Here is a 15305-nt window from a genome sequence, read left to right on the forward strand (position 1 = left end):
AGAGAGAGACAGAGAGACAGAGAGACAGAGAGAGACAGAGAGAGAGATTGAGGATAGATGCTTTTCTGATAACAGAAGAAAGACCTTAGGAGAGAAGGCCTAGTATTCAGCAGCGGTTCAACACATACTTGCAGAATATTTAGTTTGAGTGTGATCACTCAGTCTCCAATAAAGAAAGCCAGAGTATGCAGAGAGACACAAATTCATTTCTATTTATCCTTGGGCAAGACATGGAATTGGTCTCAAAGCTATAGAAAATATTTGCCTCTAAGACATGGGTCCCTGAGGTAGGTCGCATTGCCTGCAAAGATGCTTGATACTTGGCCCTTTTTGTAGTTAAAGTAGGAAAATAGGTCCAGAGTCTAGAAAGCAGTTCGAGCCAATACCTGGTTTAACACATTAGGAACTAGACAGACATCTGTACACCCTCTCTGCACGAAAACAGGTTGTAGTGGCAAGAGTGGATGAGATTAGGGTCAGAAATGTTGAGCTGAGGGCTAGAGCCACACTTAAGAAGCCCTAGTGGACTTGGTCAGGAGGCAACAGCAGTGAAAGAACACATTTCAGGGCTTTAGATAACTTCTCAGTGAAATCCACTCTGTTCCTTTGGAGATGCTAAGCTTTGGGCAAGCTATTTAATTTCCCTCAACATCAATTTGCTCCACTCTGAAGCTAATAGTAGTTCTTATTTCATCGGGACTGTAAAGATTAAATGAAATTACATATGTAAAATAATTAGTGTTGTGGTTTGATTAGACTGCAATCACCTAGATGAATAATATTTAATGCACACAGATGTCACTAGTATTTAATTATAATACTGTGCATAGTATTGTGTCCCTAGAAATTAATGTTTGCTGTAAAATTAAACTTTCCCTTTGTCCTGATTTCATCTGTGAAATGCAAACAAAACAGATGTACAAGATGTCAATCCCGGGGTTGCTGGGAAATCTTCATACTTTAAAAGATGCAAGTAATAAGCAAATTCTGGTGCTGACCCTTACAACCTAAGGGTGACATTTCCTCAAATCCCAAGTGGACAGATCCAAAGTATCCCCTTATCTCTCCAAGGTGACAGCAGAAGAGGAAGACCAGGTCACTGTGCATGTTCCTGGGACTCTGACAGGACACTCAGGGCTGGTTTGAACATTCACAGTCAGGATGCACCATCTAACATCACCACTTGAAAGAGCACTCACTAGGAGGCAGGCAGCATTCTAGGTCAATTAACTCCCATCTTCCTCCCCATGTACCTGAAGAGACATAATTCCACCATCAGTCCCATTGCACTGACCCAGGAAACTGAGGCTCCTGTTAAATGATTTGTGTGAGGTCTTCTGTTAACAAGAAGCAGGGCCCAGATAAGGGTGAGCAAGTCTAGGCAGACTGGCACGGTGCCTCTTTGACCTACACCATTTCAAAGAATCCCCGCAAGGCAGAATTACCCAAGAAGCCAGGAGCTGGCTGAAAGTCAAATCCATCACAAGGGACCTTCCTCACCCACAGGAAATAGACCGGAAGTAACAAGATACCAACCGGAAGTAAACACGAATAAAACTGAGAGGATCAACCTGGCCTCTGGTAGTCCTCTGGGTACCCCAAGATCCAATACACTGGGCCCCTGAAGAAGCTACAGTGAGACAGCTTGAGGCTGGCACAGATGTAGCCAGCACCACCCAAAAAATGACAAAATGACAAACTCATCCTTCATGGGAAAGGAAAGGGGACCTTGGCCCAGCACCCCACACAATTTTCACACTGTTTCTCTTTGTGTCTTTACTCTAACACCTGAGGTTATGATCTTTGCCTTAAGCTACTATTTTCTCATTGCTTTCCTTTAGATTCTCTTGCTTTAAAGGCTAATGTTTATGCTCTGCTTTTAAAAAACAACATCACTACAGGGCTGCAGGATAAATCCTGAGAGTACTTGGCTGACCTTATCAGATACAAAAGTTACAATTCTGGGTATATAGGTCTTGCTATATCTTGGTCTTAACCATCCAGTAGAAAAGTATAAAAATGAGGTATATAAAGTAAATCCATATTAATACGATGAGCTGTAAAAGGCTCAAGTCAATAACTTCTGGGGATCACCCACTAATATTATAGACTGCTAGACAGTGTTAGATGTTTAGTTGAATTCAAACACTTATAGTATTTAGATGCCAATAGAATATTCACCTCTGACAGGACCAAATAAATAAATAAATAAATAAATTTTTTTTTAAAAAAATGGAAATGGAAAGAAGCAGTCAATGCTCTAATTAGCTTCGTCTCCTTTTTTTCAATTGTTTGTACTTTTTCTTTACTTAATTTCTTATACATTGCTCCAGTTTTTTCTTCTTCCAATTTTATGTGTATATATCTGGTAATATAAATAGCTGGTTGTAAGACAATACCATGTATTACAACAAATACTGTGAAATTCATATTACTTTGTTAAGTAAAATTCTGTATGAGTTGTCAAAAATAAATAAATAAATAACGAAATCAGTCCCATTTATTCTGTGGACCATTAGATGACCATGTGTGGGATGTGTTTTGTTTTGTTTTTTTTCTTGGCGGAACCAGGGATTGAACTCAGACCCTTGTGCTTGCCGGGGAAGCACTTATTCTACTGAGCCATCTCCCCAGCCCCAACAAATAACTTTTGTTTGTTTTTTGTTTTTTGTTTTTTGTTTTTTGTTTTTGTTTTTGTTTTTTGTGAGATGTGTCCATCAGCCATTATAGGATAAGGGTTGAGCGTGTCACTCGTTGTAGAGTAGCGGGCAAGGCCAGGAGCACCTGACATTGCCGTGACTTCTCCAGTCCCATCCCCCACCCCAGGACTGCCCAGAGCAGGCCACCCCACAGCGCCTTTCCTCTCCTCAGAGCCTCCCACATGCCAGCTGGGGCTGCATTCCTCGCTGCCATCTGCTGCACCCCAGATCAGGAAAGAGGCCACAGTCAGACTCTGTGCCTGGGAGGTCAGTAAGGGCTGCAGGCAAAACAAGAGCAACCCTCGATAGGCCTGAGCTCTGAGAGCCAGGCAGGGAAACTCCAGAAGCTTCAAGAATTTGGAGGAAGCTGCTGAGCCTGTCTGGAAAATGAGTTGTGCCGTTTCAGATTGTTTCTGAGCACACCAATGAACTCAACCAGACCCTCTTCTCTCATTCTTTCTTGACCTCCCGCGTGTACTTAGGCTGCTCCAGCCCCAAGCTGTGCTCTGGTCCCCATTCTATCATTACCTTACCTTGTGGCCTGAAATAAGTTATTTCCTTCTCCGAATGCAGCTCCCTCTGGAGTCCAAGAAGAAGTTCAGATTTCCTGTTCTTTAAGCTCTCTTCACTCTGAGCCACTAGGACCCTGCACTTCAGTTAACATCTTATATTTTCTTGGACTTATTCTGAGCTTGCCCATAAACTATCCACGATAGACAGCTCCATCATCGGTGGACCAATCCATTCTGTCCTCTCAACCTGACCACTTGCAGCATTCTGTCAGGGAAACACAGGAAAACAGACTGGCACGTTCTGCCCACCTTTGTGTACGTGAGCTCTGGAAGCCTAGGGCTCCTGACAGTGCAGGCATCACCTGGGGGTGACACAGAAAGCACTTAGTGGTGCCCAGCTGCCAACTAGAGTGAAAACCAGGACCAGAGAACTCATTCAAGAAAATTCAGATGTCTGGCAAAATCACCCCTCTTTGCGTTTATGCAGAGCTGGCAGAGAAAGAAATGAGGCTCACCCACCTCTCTGAGTACGCCTTTATCTGTCAGACTGACCTCAAATATCCCATCTGTAAAGTGAATGCAACAGGAAAACTCTGGCCTATATTGTCCCACTACTAAAAGAAGTCCAATTTCAGGGATGGGGGCTAAGTGGGTAATTATCAAGGGAAAATTTTTAATTTTTTTCCATGAGGAAAAAAGGGTTGATGCTGCTCTCTCCCCTACAAACTAAGATAAAGGCAAGTACTGGAAAGTGATGGGGATAGGAGGTGGTAGAGGAGAAATTTCTATGGAAAACAGGATGACTTGGTAGGAACATAGGCATCTGTGGAGAGCTGAAGGGGGCCATCCATATGGTGCATCTTTGCTGGGAAGCCTATGCATGTGGTTGGTTCCTAACTGAGGCTTATGTTGAGGGCAGTGCTGAGGGTTGCTACTGAGATTTATCCCAGGGTAGCAACTGCTATAGTCGTACAGGCTTTAAAAAGTTTTGGAGACACACAGAATCAACTTTCAAGATGGGTTAACATTTTTCTTGGGGAAATTAGATGAGTTCTCATGAGACTGATTAAGCTTCGTGGACTGCGTTATTGCAAAAATAGGTTGTCACGAAGTGCGTTCTGCTCTCCTGGCTTTGCACTCGCTTCCTCTCCTGTCAGTAATCTCTCACTCTGTCAGAGGCTCCCATTATCTGATGCTGTCCTCCTCCTAACGCCATCAGCAAATGCTGGCACCATGCTGTTGGAGCTTCAGAAACATGAGCTCAATAAATCCTTTTTTCTAAAGTATCCAACCTCTAGTATTTTGTTGTAGCAACACAAAGCCGACTAGCACATTAGAGCAGGAGACACTCTGCGGTGAGCTGTAATCAATGGTCAGGACTTTGCTCATGGTATATCTGGAAGCACAGAGGAGGAGCCAAGTATTTGATCCTTGATCCAGAAGAGGCCATAATAGCAGTGAAGGCACGGGGGGAGAAGGGGACTATAAACGACTAAGTACCTACAAAGTACTTAAGACCTAGCTCATTACTGTCACTTATACTTTCATCTCTTGCTCAGACCAGAAAGGAACAACAATGAAAAGCCTCAGCCAACAGAGCACCACAGTACTTACTTATTTATGCGTTCAGTAAATACAAAACTGTACATATTGCAGGCTTACTGTGTTCCTAGCATAGGGAGATGTGGAGCGTCCCAGCTGGGGTCCACAGGACAGATTTTATATCACTCGTGTCCAGAGAAATCTGATAGGATGGCTATGGCTACATACTCCAAGTGAATCCAAAATTTTCATCACGGAATTCCAATAAACTAAGAGACACTGAAGAACTGGGCTAAAGAGGCTGGTTTACTACAGAAAGTAAAAGGTGATTTTCCCTCTAAGTCATGTTGAAAACCTCTGGCCCATGAGGTTCATTATTTTCCACTTATATAATTTTGGGCATCATGGGCCTTGTGCAAATACTCTCTTAAATCACACTGCCAGTCTTAAAGGATAGATTCTCAATTCACCCATCATAGGATCTTTAAGTCTCTTCGTTGGCATGACAATCCTTCAATTGGCATTCAGACAGATATATTTCCAAGTCCAGGAATATGAATGGAACAGCAGAGCACTTGAGTATGAGTCCTGTATCCCTCATCAGCACCATTGTCACCACCACACCCACTTATTATTTAACAACTGAAAAAAACAAAGCTCCAAAATTTAAGTATCCTGCTCCCATTAAAACAGCTAGAAAATAGTAAATTGAATTCCAACTCAGTTCTGTCTGGTAGCAAAGCCCATTGCTCCAGGCTCTTCACCTTATGGTCAGGCCTGGACCCACACATAAAAGTAAAAGCCACCTTTCCATCTCTTTCTCATGTTTCCTTCTGGGCCTTGTATCCCTCCATTTTCTGTTGCTATTACAAAATATCCTGAGGCTGGGTACTTTGTAAAAGAGGTTGAGTTGACCTACAGTTTGAGAGGCAAAGTCCAAGATCGAGTGACCCCTCTGTTCCCCTGTGGTGAGGACCCCCTTGGCTACATGAACACATAGCAGAGAAGCAGGAAGGGAATAAGGCTTCCCTGTGCAGGAAGCCTCGCTTTATCTCATCCTGCGTCATGAGCCCCAACTCATCCCGTAAGGCCAGCATTAATCCCTCTCAAGGATGATTGAAGACCGCCTGTGAGCCCAATATCCTGCCCTGGGCCAAAACTTTAAAAGATTCTGCCATCTCAACTTTGCTGTGCTGAGGACTAAGCATGCGGACCTTGAGAGGACAAACTCAAACCAAACCCAAACCACTGAAGGCTCCAGTTCTTCTGTTCCAACACACACATACACACGAAACTACTTTCGGATCCCTGTGTGCTGGCACACTCCTATAATCCTGATACTTGGAGAGGTCCAGTCAGTTCAAATCTCACCTGAGCAATTTAGCAAGACCCTGTCTTAAAAAGAACTGGAGATGGTGCCCATGCTAGCTTGTCCTTGGGTTCGATCCCAAGTACCGCAAAGGAAAAAAAGAAGAAAAATCCTCTCAATTGCAGAATCTGATTTTTCTTGTTTGAAAGCAGTTTTGTGTATGTGTGTGAGCCCTCACCCTCACCTCAAATTTCACTGCAAACAAAACTCACATCTACATAATTAGTCACACCATGGAGAGTGAATGAGCAGCACCCAGCGTCTGAATCTGAAGTCACCCGAGCCCTATACAACTATTGCCCATCTCTCTCCTTATAAGCAGCATCACCTTAAGCCAAATACTGTAAAAGTGAGATGTTTTTTTCAAGAAAGCTGGTGACAGTCTTTCACTCAGCACAAATTGACTTAAATAAGTTTCTCCCCTTTTCAGGATTCTTTCTTGCTTCAGGTTCATCTTAAATTAAAAGCAGTACAATAATAATCCAAGAACATCACACCCCTGAATTTCAGCTGCTTCTCTCCGAAGGATCCTCTTCCTCTTTTGAATGTCTGAGCTATTTTTTGGTTTCCACGTGTTCCTCTTCCTTACTTGTCACTGCACATTGCTTTCTATAAGGCATAAGTTGGAGCCTCCAAATTCACAGTCTGATTTTATTCCACAAGATTCACAGTAAGGGTCCCGCGAGACTTGGGAAGGAAGAGAATGACTTCAGAAGTTTAGGTCTCAAGATCTGCCAAAGCAAAGGCATGCGATCCCCACTGGTAATTAAATTCTTCCACTCACTCATGCTGTCAGCATTCACTGAGTATATGCTCTGTGTGAGGCGATATTCTGAGCACTGGTGATGCAGGAGTTACTTGGTTCATTAGAGGGACAATAAATAACATGCTATTCAAACTTGGACCTTATCCCTGAACTCTACACTCTTACACACAACTATCCACCAAACAGCTCTTCTTGAGCATCTAAATGAACCCATAACAGCTCCTTCTTCACCTAAAGACTCATCCAGTTGCTCAAGCCAAAATGTTGAGTCATCCATGACTCCTATGGTCTAATCTAAATCTACTATTGACTCTCTGCAGAATTTAGCAACTTCTTCCATCTCAACCACTCTTCCACCTGATCCTGACCACCAACATCGCTCACCTGGATCACTCCAGTAGCCTCCTGGCCAATCTCCCCATGTTCAACTGTCCCCGCAACACACACACACACACTGAGTCGATTCTAAGCTCTAAAGCTCAAGTAAAACATAAATCAGACAAGGGCATCCTGGGCTTAAAATTCTCCAATGGGTTCCCACAACACTGAAAGTAAAACCCGAAGACCACCAAAGCCAGAGCCCGTATTACCTGGCCCTCTACTAATTTTGGGAACCATGCTCACCCTATCTCATTCAATTCCTCCTCCATGAGGCTTCTTACTGCTCCTGGAAGACGCCAGTGCCCTGGTGCCTCAAGGCTTTGGCACTTCCTGTTCTTCCTACCTAGAAAGATCTCTCCCAAGTTATCCAACTCCTCATGTCTCCCCCGCCACCTTATAAACCCAACCCTTACCCTGTCCTTCCCTCCCACACTCACTCAACCTCCTTTACTTACTTGATGCTCCTTAATCACCTGATATATTGCTTAGTTAGTTAGTTGGTTGGTTAGTTAGTTAGTTAGTTAGTTAGCTATAATTTGTCTCCCCAACTAGCATAAATGCTTCATGAAATAGGATAGGGAATAGTTGGTTGGCTGGGTGGCTGGCTGGCTCATTGGAAGATGGGTTGTCTGGTCAGTTAGTTGGCTATTTGTGTCTTCATCATTTTATGTTCCCTACCTATAACACGCCTGGAATATAGAGAACATTTAAAAAATATTAGGTGAATGAATGGCTTTCTAAAGATATATATGTCTATAGATACGCAGCCATGAAAACAGCAAAATGTCACAAAGACAACTAACTACAGGTGCCACCCTTTCAAGCAGAGTTCAGGAGGAAACAAACTGAGCTGCAGGAACTTTAAATATCAAAGTCCTCAAAATAGGTACAAAAAATACTTCAAATTTTTCCACTGTCTATATCCACGCTTTTTACAATATGATTATTTGGCTCCTTTCAGCAAAAAGTAGACCTTATGTTTGTTCCCTTTCCCTTGGAATTGCTGTGTCTTACTTTTGTAGATAAATAGGATGAAGTGATGGTGAGCTCTTTTATAAGCTTAGGCCCCAAGAGACCAAGAGCAGCCAATGGCAATATTTATATTAAGTCTGCAAGATGGAAGTCCCATATAAACTCCCCATGTGGCAAGTGCCTGGAAGGCCAAATTCCAGATGATCCCAGCACCTTCTTGTGACCCTGGAAACTCTTCTCCTTTTCCAAGAAAAGCATAACAACTAGCACACACAACAGAAGCTGGACAGTTCACCAAAGATGACCTTTCTTCCACTGAGGAAAGGAAAGGGCCCACAAACAGGGTACTCGATCTGACTGTCTCATCATCCCCCTCACTCCCGCTGCCTTGCAGACACCTGGGCCTCCTGCGCGCTGGCTAGACGGTACCCAGGTGTCCACGAGTACCTGTCCTAACTACCAACCACTCTTCCTCTACCTGTGGGCTTCAGATCTCATCTGATCCCTTAAATGAGAACTGAGTACATATAATCTTAGTAGCAAACAAATCATAACAGGGACTACCTGGGTGGCCTTATTGTGTTGTCCTTCTGATTGCCACTCTTACCAATGTCCCGTGCCCTTACTCAGCATGACGTTCTTGGCCTTCTCTCCTCCTCTCCTCTCCTTCTCTCTAAGCAGACAGCTGCTCTTCCTCCACTCAGAATGCCTGGCTTCCATCCTCAATTTCTCCAATCTGGTCAAATATCACTTACCAGTACCATGCCCTAACCAAACTGCATAAAAATTAATTAATTAATTAATAGCAAGCCCCACTCCTGTCTCTGCTGGCACTCACCATGCCCCTTACCCTGCTTTATTTTTCTGTATTACAAAGTCTCCTTAGCTATACTGTATGCACTTATTAGTGTGTCCATTATTACACACACACACACACACACACACACACACACACACACTGACTTAAGCTTCTTGAGGGTAGGGGCTTTATTTGGTTCAGTTCTGTATTCCTTATGCATACAGCAGTGCCTGGCACATGCTAGGGATACCGGTGAGCACCCACTTTGCACCAGGCAATGTATGCATGACACTCACCCAGCAATGGGCAAATAGTTTAAATATCTTTTATGTAATTATCAGAACAGCCCTACTATCGTCACTCTATTGCAGATGAGCCAACCCACCCCATCCAAGCCCAAGCTTGCACTTCCTGTGGTGCCCCAAGCTACCCTCCAAGCACCCAGATGATGGTTTAGGTTGCAATGGGCACAAACATGCATCCCCAGAAGTATGCAGATCCCCAGAGCTCTTCCATCATTCCGCATGACCTGTCACAGCTTTTGTCCAGGAAGTTACACCCTTGAGATTTGATTTTCCTCTCCCTGACCAGATTAGTAGTAACAGCTTTAGCTTTCCCTTATCCTTCCCACTAAGGAAAATCTTAGATCCAAATTTTCTTTCTGACCTGGGCTGGGACCAGGACAGGTCAAGGACCGGGGGGTAAGGAAGCAAAAGTTCATCAACTCTGAAACTTCCTAGCATTTTGGAATTTTTCCAAAACCCCTGACTCTGTGAAGTGTTGTTTCAAACCTTCATAACCCTGGAACTGATGAAAACCACACTATTAAAAATACAAAAAGTACACACTAGGCATGGTGGTGCTCTCCTGTAGTCCCAGTACTCAGGAGGCTGAGGCAGAAGTATCACCAGGAGTTCAAGGCCAGCCTGAACTACAGATTGAGATCCTGTCTTTCCCCCCACCACTACCCACCAACCCACTGAAAAGGCCGACCTGCAATGGGAGTGCCCTCCCCTTAGCTTCCCTTAGTGCCAGCCAGTGTCTACTGAGGTCTGGTCACATACTGAGGATGCCTGCCTGCCCTGCCCTGTCTGGTAAGGGATGCAGGTCATGCCCAGATGACGTGACCAAGACCGAGGCCAAGCGGGGGCCTTCATTTTTTTAAACAGTTCTCTCTACAACCACTGCTCCATTTTCTCCCCAGCATCACAGAGCATGTCACACTTTCCCACTACAGCTGCTTTCCCTCCAGCAGGTGTGAGCTTGCGGGGACCCGGCACCTGTCTCTGCTGCACCCTTGGGATTCATTCCACTCCTGACACACACACTAGGTGCTGCTTGGGAATCTGCTGACTCAGAATGAAGCGTGCTGCACCTACTGCATCCGCAGGAGCCAACAGCACCGGTCACCTCTCCCGGACAGGGCAGGAAGCAGAAGCGCGGAAGAGATCACGCAGACCAGAACAACCTGAAGAACTGGTAGCAGTGCCTGTCACCCATACACCCTCACCCACCACCCCCTGCGCCCTCAGGGCCCCCACATTCAACTTCCAAGCAGGCTTAGAAATCGAGCAAGCTTCGCCCGGTGCCCCACCCCGCTTCACTCCGGCCCAGACACCGACGTTAATTACCTTTAAACAGAGCTGGTTTTCAGCTGCGATTTCCGCATCATGAGTAGTGCTTCGCCGCCCTGCCCTGCCTGCCTGCCGAGCGCTGGACAGCAGAGAGCCCCCGACCGACCGTCTGCGGAAGAAACAGCCCTACCTCGCTCCTCCCCAGCTAAACACATTTGCTCGCCTAGCCCTGCCAAACAAATCCTGTTCTTTTCCATGCACTGAAACCCATCTATAAACAAATCCTCTGCGTGCCTAAGAAACGGCTCCCACGCCCTCGGAGGGCGCTTTCCACACCCAGAAACACGCACGAACCCCAACTCCGCTACCAGGCTTGAAGCAGGCTTTTAACCACAAGAACAGCCCAACGACCACAACAAAACCCAATGGACTGAAACAAACTGCAGCGGTTCAGGAAGCTTGAGAGAACGGAGCTGTAAATGTCAGAAACCTAAGTTACAAAAGTATTTAGGGCGAAAACAGTTTAAATGGCTTCGCCATCAGCCCTTGGGGAGGCCACTTCCGAGGAGCGCGCAGCCCCAGGCAGCCGGCGAGCGCTCGCTCTTCCGCGCGCTTCCCCAGACTCTGCCTGGTCTTTTGTGCCGCGTCCTACAAGCCCCGCTCTGCGCTACCAGCGAATGTGCTTCGGCCGAGCCAGGCGAGCCGCCCCGGCCGGGTCTGAGCGCACCGCAGCGCGCGTCAGCGTCCCCTACCTGGGTGGGGACCCGCCGTGGGTCCCGGGCGCCGGCCGAGCGGCTTCTCCCTAGGCAGCCTGCAAGCAGCTCCGGCTCTGCGGGTCCCGGCGATCCCCGCGGTGTCGCTCACACCTGCAGCGCCGCGCCCACGCCGCCGCCGCAAGCACAGACGCAGCGCGCCCCCGCCCCGCCGAGCAGCCCGGGCGAGAGCCTTCGGGTCTCCTATTCAGCAGGATCCAGGCGTGCAAGATGTGGGCTACCGGCAGATCTGTGCTTCTAAATCCCCTTCTAGTTCGGGGAAAGATGTTAGGGTTCGATCAGAGGGAAGCGGGGACAGCGGGATTCCAAGCCCTCTGGATGCGCAGACCGATCCGTCTGCGAACTTCTTGGTGCTCCGGGTTTAATCGTCACCTCGCGCTCTCCACCCAGCCTGCCCAGAAGGAGGAGGAGACGCTGTCGGGGCCACAAGCCCTTCTGCCTACTCCAAACCTGGGGGTGTCGGAGGGCGAGACCCTAACTCCTGGGAAGGGGATCCTCTGTGCCACCCCCACCCTGTCTTGGCAGTAGACGCTACTGAGCTTCTCTGTCCCCGCCTGAGTAGTCAGTGGGGTCAACAGGAAAACCGAGACCTGGTTCCTTCAACCAAGCTCCACTTCTGCCCCTTCCTTCCATCGCCCAGGATGCCATTCAAAAGGATTCCATAGATAAAACTGCAGAGGCTCACCCAGCGATGAAAACCTCCTTTTGGAGCATAAGAATTCTTTTAAGAGGAAAGGAGGATCAAACAAAAATGACACTGAAAATTCAGAGGCACAAGCAAAGCTCCTAACGCTGCAGGCCTGCCTAGGGTCTGAACTGGGTTCCTGTCTGAAACTCCTCTACCCTGGTCCCCATCCACCGCTTCCGGCTTTCCAACTTCACGGCTGCATCCCTGAGCTGCCCTCCAGCTCTTGGCCTCTTCCTGGCTCAAGTATTCCCTCTGGACCACCGCCTTGCCAGGGTTCTACCACCTCAGTCTCCCAGGGGTGTTTCTTTAAGAATAAGAAATGTCTTGCTTTTGATGTCTTCCTACCGGAAACTATACCTGGCTTCCCCACGTCCTTAGAGGAGGATGGTCAAGGAGCAGACCCGACTCATCTTGTGACAGTGCACTCTGGGAGACTGAGGCAGGAAGCTCTCTGTCTGGGCAAATTAGTGACTTAGAAATTTTCTATTTCCCTAAATATTAAAAATTTTAAAAATGGGGATGGGGAGATAGCTCAGTAGAATAGGCGCTTGGCAAGGTCCTGAGTTCAATCCCCCTGTACCGCAAAAAAAATAAATAAATAAATAAATAAAATAAAAATAAAATAAAAATTTTAAACAAATTAAAAGGGCAGGGATGTAGCTCAGTGAGAAGGTCCAGGGTTCAATCCCCAATACCAAAAAATAAACAAAAAGCTGACATTCGGAATCTCACCTCTCCATCTTTTCCCTTGCTCTCAGCCATTCTTTTTCATTTCTTTTTTTTTTTTTTCTTGGTACTGGGACTCACACCAAGGTCCTTGGGGTAGGCACTAGATCCACTCAACTAGTTCCCCAGCCCTGCCCTCAACCGTTCTGATCCCCAGCCCTGCCTCAACCACTCTAAACTTTGAACTCCTTAAATGTGCCTCCCTACACCGATTCCGGGCCTTTGCACATGCCACTCCTTCCTACTGGAATATCCTCTTCTCTGACTTGTGGCTTCATCTGAGCCCCACCCCCCCACTTCTTCGAGGAAGTCTTCTCACATCCCTGAAAACCAAGTTTTCCCTGCTCCAGGTAGCCAGAGCCACCACCATTGCCTCTGCCACAGCACCTAACATATTATTAAAGTTGTCTTTCTGATGTCTACCTTCCTCATTAGACCTGAAGCTGTCGGCAAATGTGTCTCCATTGTTTGCTAGGTACAGACAGAGAACACGGTATACAGACTCTGCTCAGCATCTACTAGCACAGCTGTGAGCTAGGTTGAGATTGTAACCTCAGAGCCGTCCCAGGTAAGAACTACACATGCCCCGAGTTCAATTACAATGACCCTTCTCAGCATGGATTTACATTGCCTATTTTTAAACTCTAGATGAGTGAAATCATTGTTATACTTAAAATAATGTCTGGGGGATCCACCCGTATCATTGTATGTGTTTTAATATGTCACTCCTTTTTACTGTTGCAGAATACTCTACTGCCTGAATATAATGCAATTTACTTGTCCCTTCTTCTGTGGGTGGATGTGTGGGTTGCTTCCTGTTTTTAGCTGTTCTGACTAAAGCTGCTACAAGCATTTGATAGATAGGCACCCTTTTCTTTTGGAAAAGGAATGACCTTTTGGAATAGCTAGGTCATAGGGCAAGGTTTCATTTTAGTTGATTTCACAAAGCAGCTTTCCAGAGTGGTTGTGCCAATTTACAGTCACAATTGCAATATTTGAAACTTTCAGATCTTCTACTTCTGTGCTCTAACTCAGCATTGGCCATCCTTTTACATTTTAGCCACCATGTATTGCGTTTTGACGTAACTTCAATTTGCATTTTCTTTTCATTTTTTTTTCTTTTTTCTTTTTTCTGTACCAGGGTTCAAACTCAGGACCTTGTGCTTGTCAGGTTAATTTGCATTTTGTTGTTAAAAATGGTGAGATGGATGTGGTAGCGCACACTCTGTTTCTTTTTAAGGTTTCTTTTTTTTTTTTTTTTTTTGGGTGTGTGTGTGTGTGTGTGTGTGTGTGTGTGTGTGTGTGTGTGCAGGGTCTCACTACACAGCTCAGACTCATAGTGATCCTCCTGGTTTCTGCCTCCCTAGTGCTGGGATTATAGGCATGCGCCACCGTGCCCAGACTGCTGTTTCTTCAGAGAAACTCCAGCCTTCATCTTCACCTTGGATATCGTCTCCTGACTTCCAGCCCAGCCCCTTCAGCCTCCTGACACCAACTTGCGTGGGACATGACAGTGAAGGCCTGGCCTGTGACTAGATCTTTTGGGTGCCCATTGCACACACGGGCCTTTTGCACTTTTCCACGCCCGACTCTGGGCAGCCACTGTAAGCCAATCTTTAAATTCTCATACATTTGTATATCTTGTATTGAGTCTGTTTCTCTAGATAGAGATTTTAGGATCTGAGCAGCACCCAGAAGGCTGGAACAGAAAGGTTGCCACATGTTGGAGGCCAGCTTGGGCTAGATAGTGAGTTCAAGGCCAGCCTGGACTACATGATGAGACCCTATCTCAAAATTGTAATAATATTCTGAGCAATTTTTCACATACATATTGGTCATTTAGACATCCTTTTATGCGGGGCCATCTCAAGTCTTTTGACCAATCCATTGAATTTTATTTATGCTTTTCTCATTCATCTGTAGGCAATCTGTTTTAGATACAAATTGATAGATAGTTTTGTTATCATCTAGTTGGGTCATATTTTATTCTCTTAATTTTAATCAAAGACAACTCACCAATTTTTTTCTTTTGTAGTTAGAAGATGGATCCCACGATTTTTTTTTGTGTGTGAATCTTTTGGTTCAGAAACCCTTATCTATCACAGGACTGGGCAGCTATTATTTCCTTATTTCCTTCTGTGAACTTGTTTGCTTTTCCCTACACTTCTGTGCATGTAAATAATGAGACAAATTCAAAGTGTGTGTCTTACACAAACAGCCACACGGAAAACTGTTAGGGGAAAAAGCCATACTTACTAACTAGCTTGCAGTAACCCTTTTGTTGTAATCAAGTGGCCATCTAGGTCACTCTTCTAGATCTATTGCTGGGCCTGTTTTAGACTGTTTCAGAATCTCAGTTCTTTTATTGGCCTTATGAACACATCCCTATGTCTACATGGCAATGTCTTAATTAGTTCCCCTGGGGCTGGGGAGATGGCTCAGTGGAATAAGCACTTCCCTGGCAAGCACAAGGGCCTGAGTTCAATCCTGGGTTCCACAAAAAA

At 45.8% G+C, this 15305-nt stretch overlaps 1 protein-coding gene across 2 annotated transcripts in view; it reads right to left on the minus strand.

The window, feature by feature from the left end:
• The window catches only part of Sv2b (synaptic vesicle glycoprotein 2B), a 241076-nt gene that overhangs the window by 217892 nt on the left and 7879 nt on the right, over positions 1-15305 (minus strand). Inside the window, exon 1 of one of the 2 annotated variants that reach the window (XM_023712762.1) lies at positions 10672-10739. The exons of the other annotated variant lie outside the window; for it this stretch is intronic. The gene's annotated coding sequence lies outside the window, so the exon portion shown is untranslated. Of the gene's footprint in view, positions 1-10671; positions 10740-15305 lie in introns of those variants that run through there. 2 annotated transcript variants of the gene reach the window in all.

Source organism: Octodon degus, unplaced genomic scaffold (assembly GCF_000260255.1).
Source record: "Octodon degus isolate 3935 unplaced genomic scaffold, OctDeg1.0 scaffold00002, whole genome shotgun sequence".
NCBI classification, from domain to species: domain Eukaryota; kingdom Metazoa; phylum Chordata; class Mammalia; order Rodentia; family Octodontidae; genus Octodon; species Octodon degus.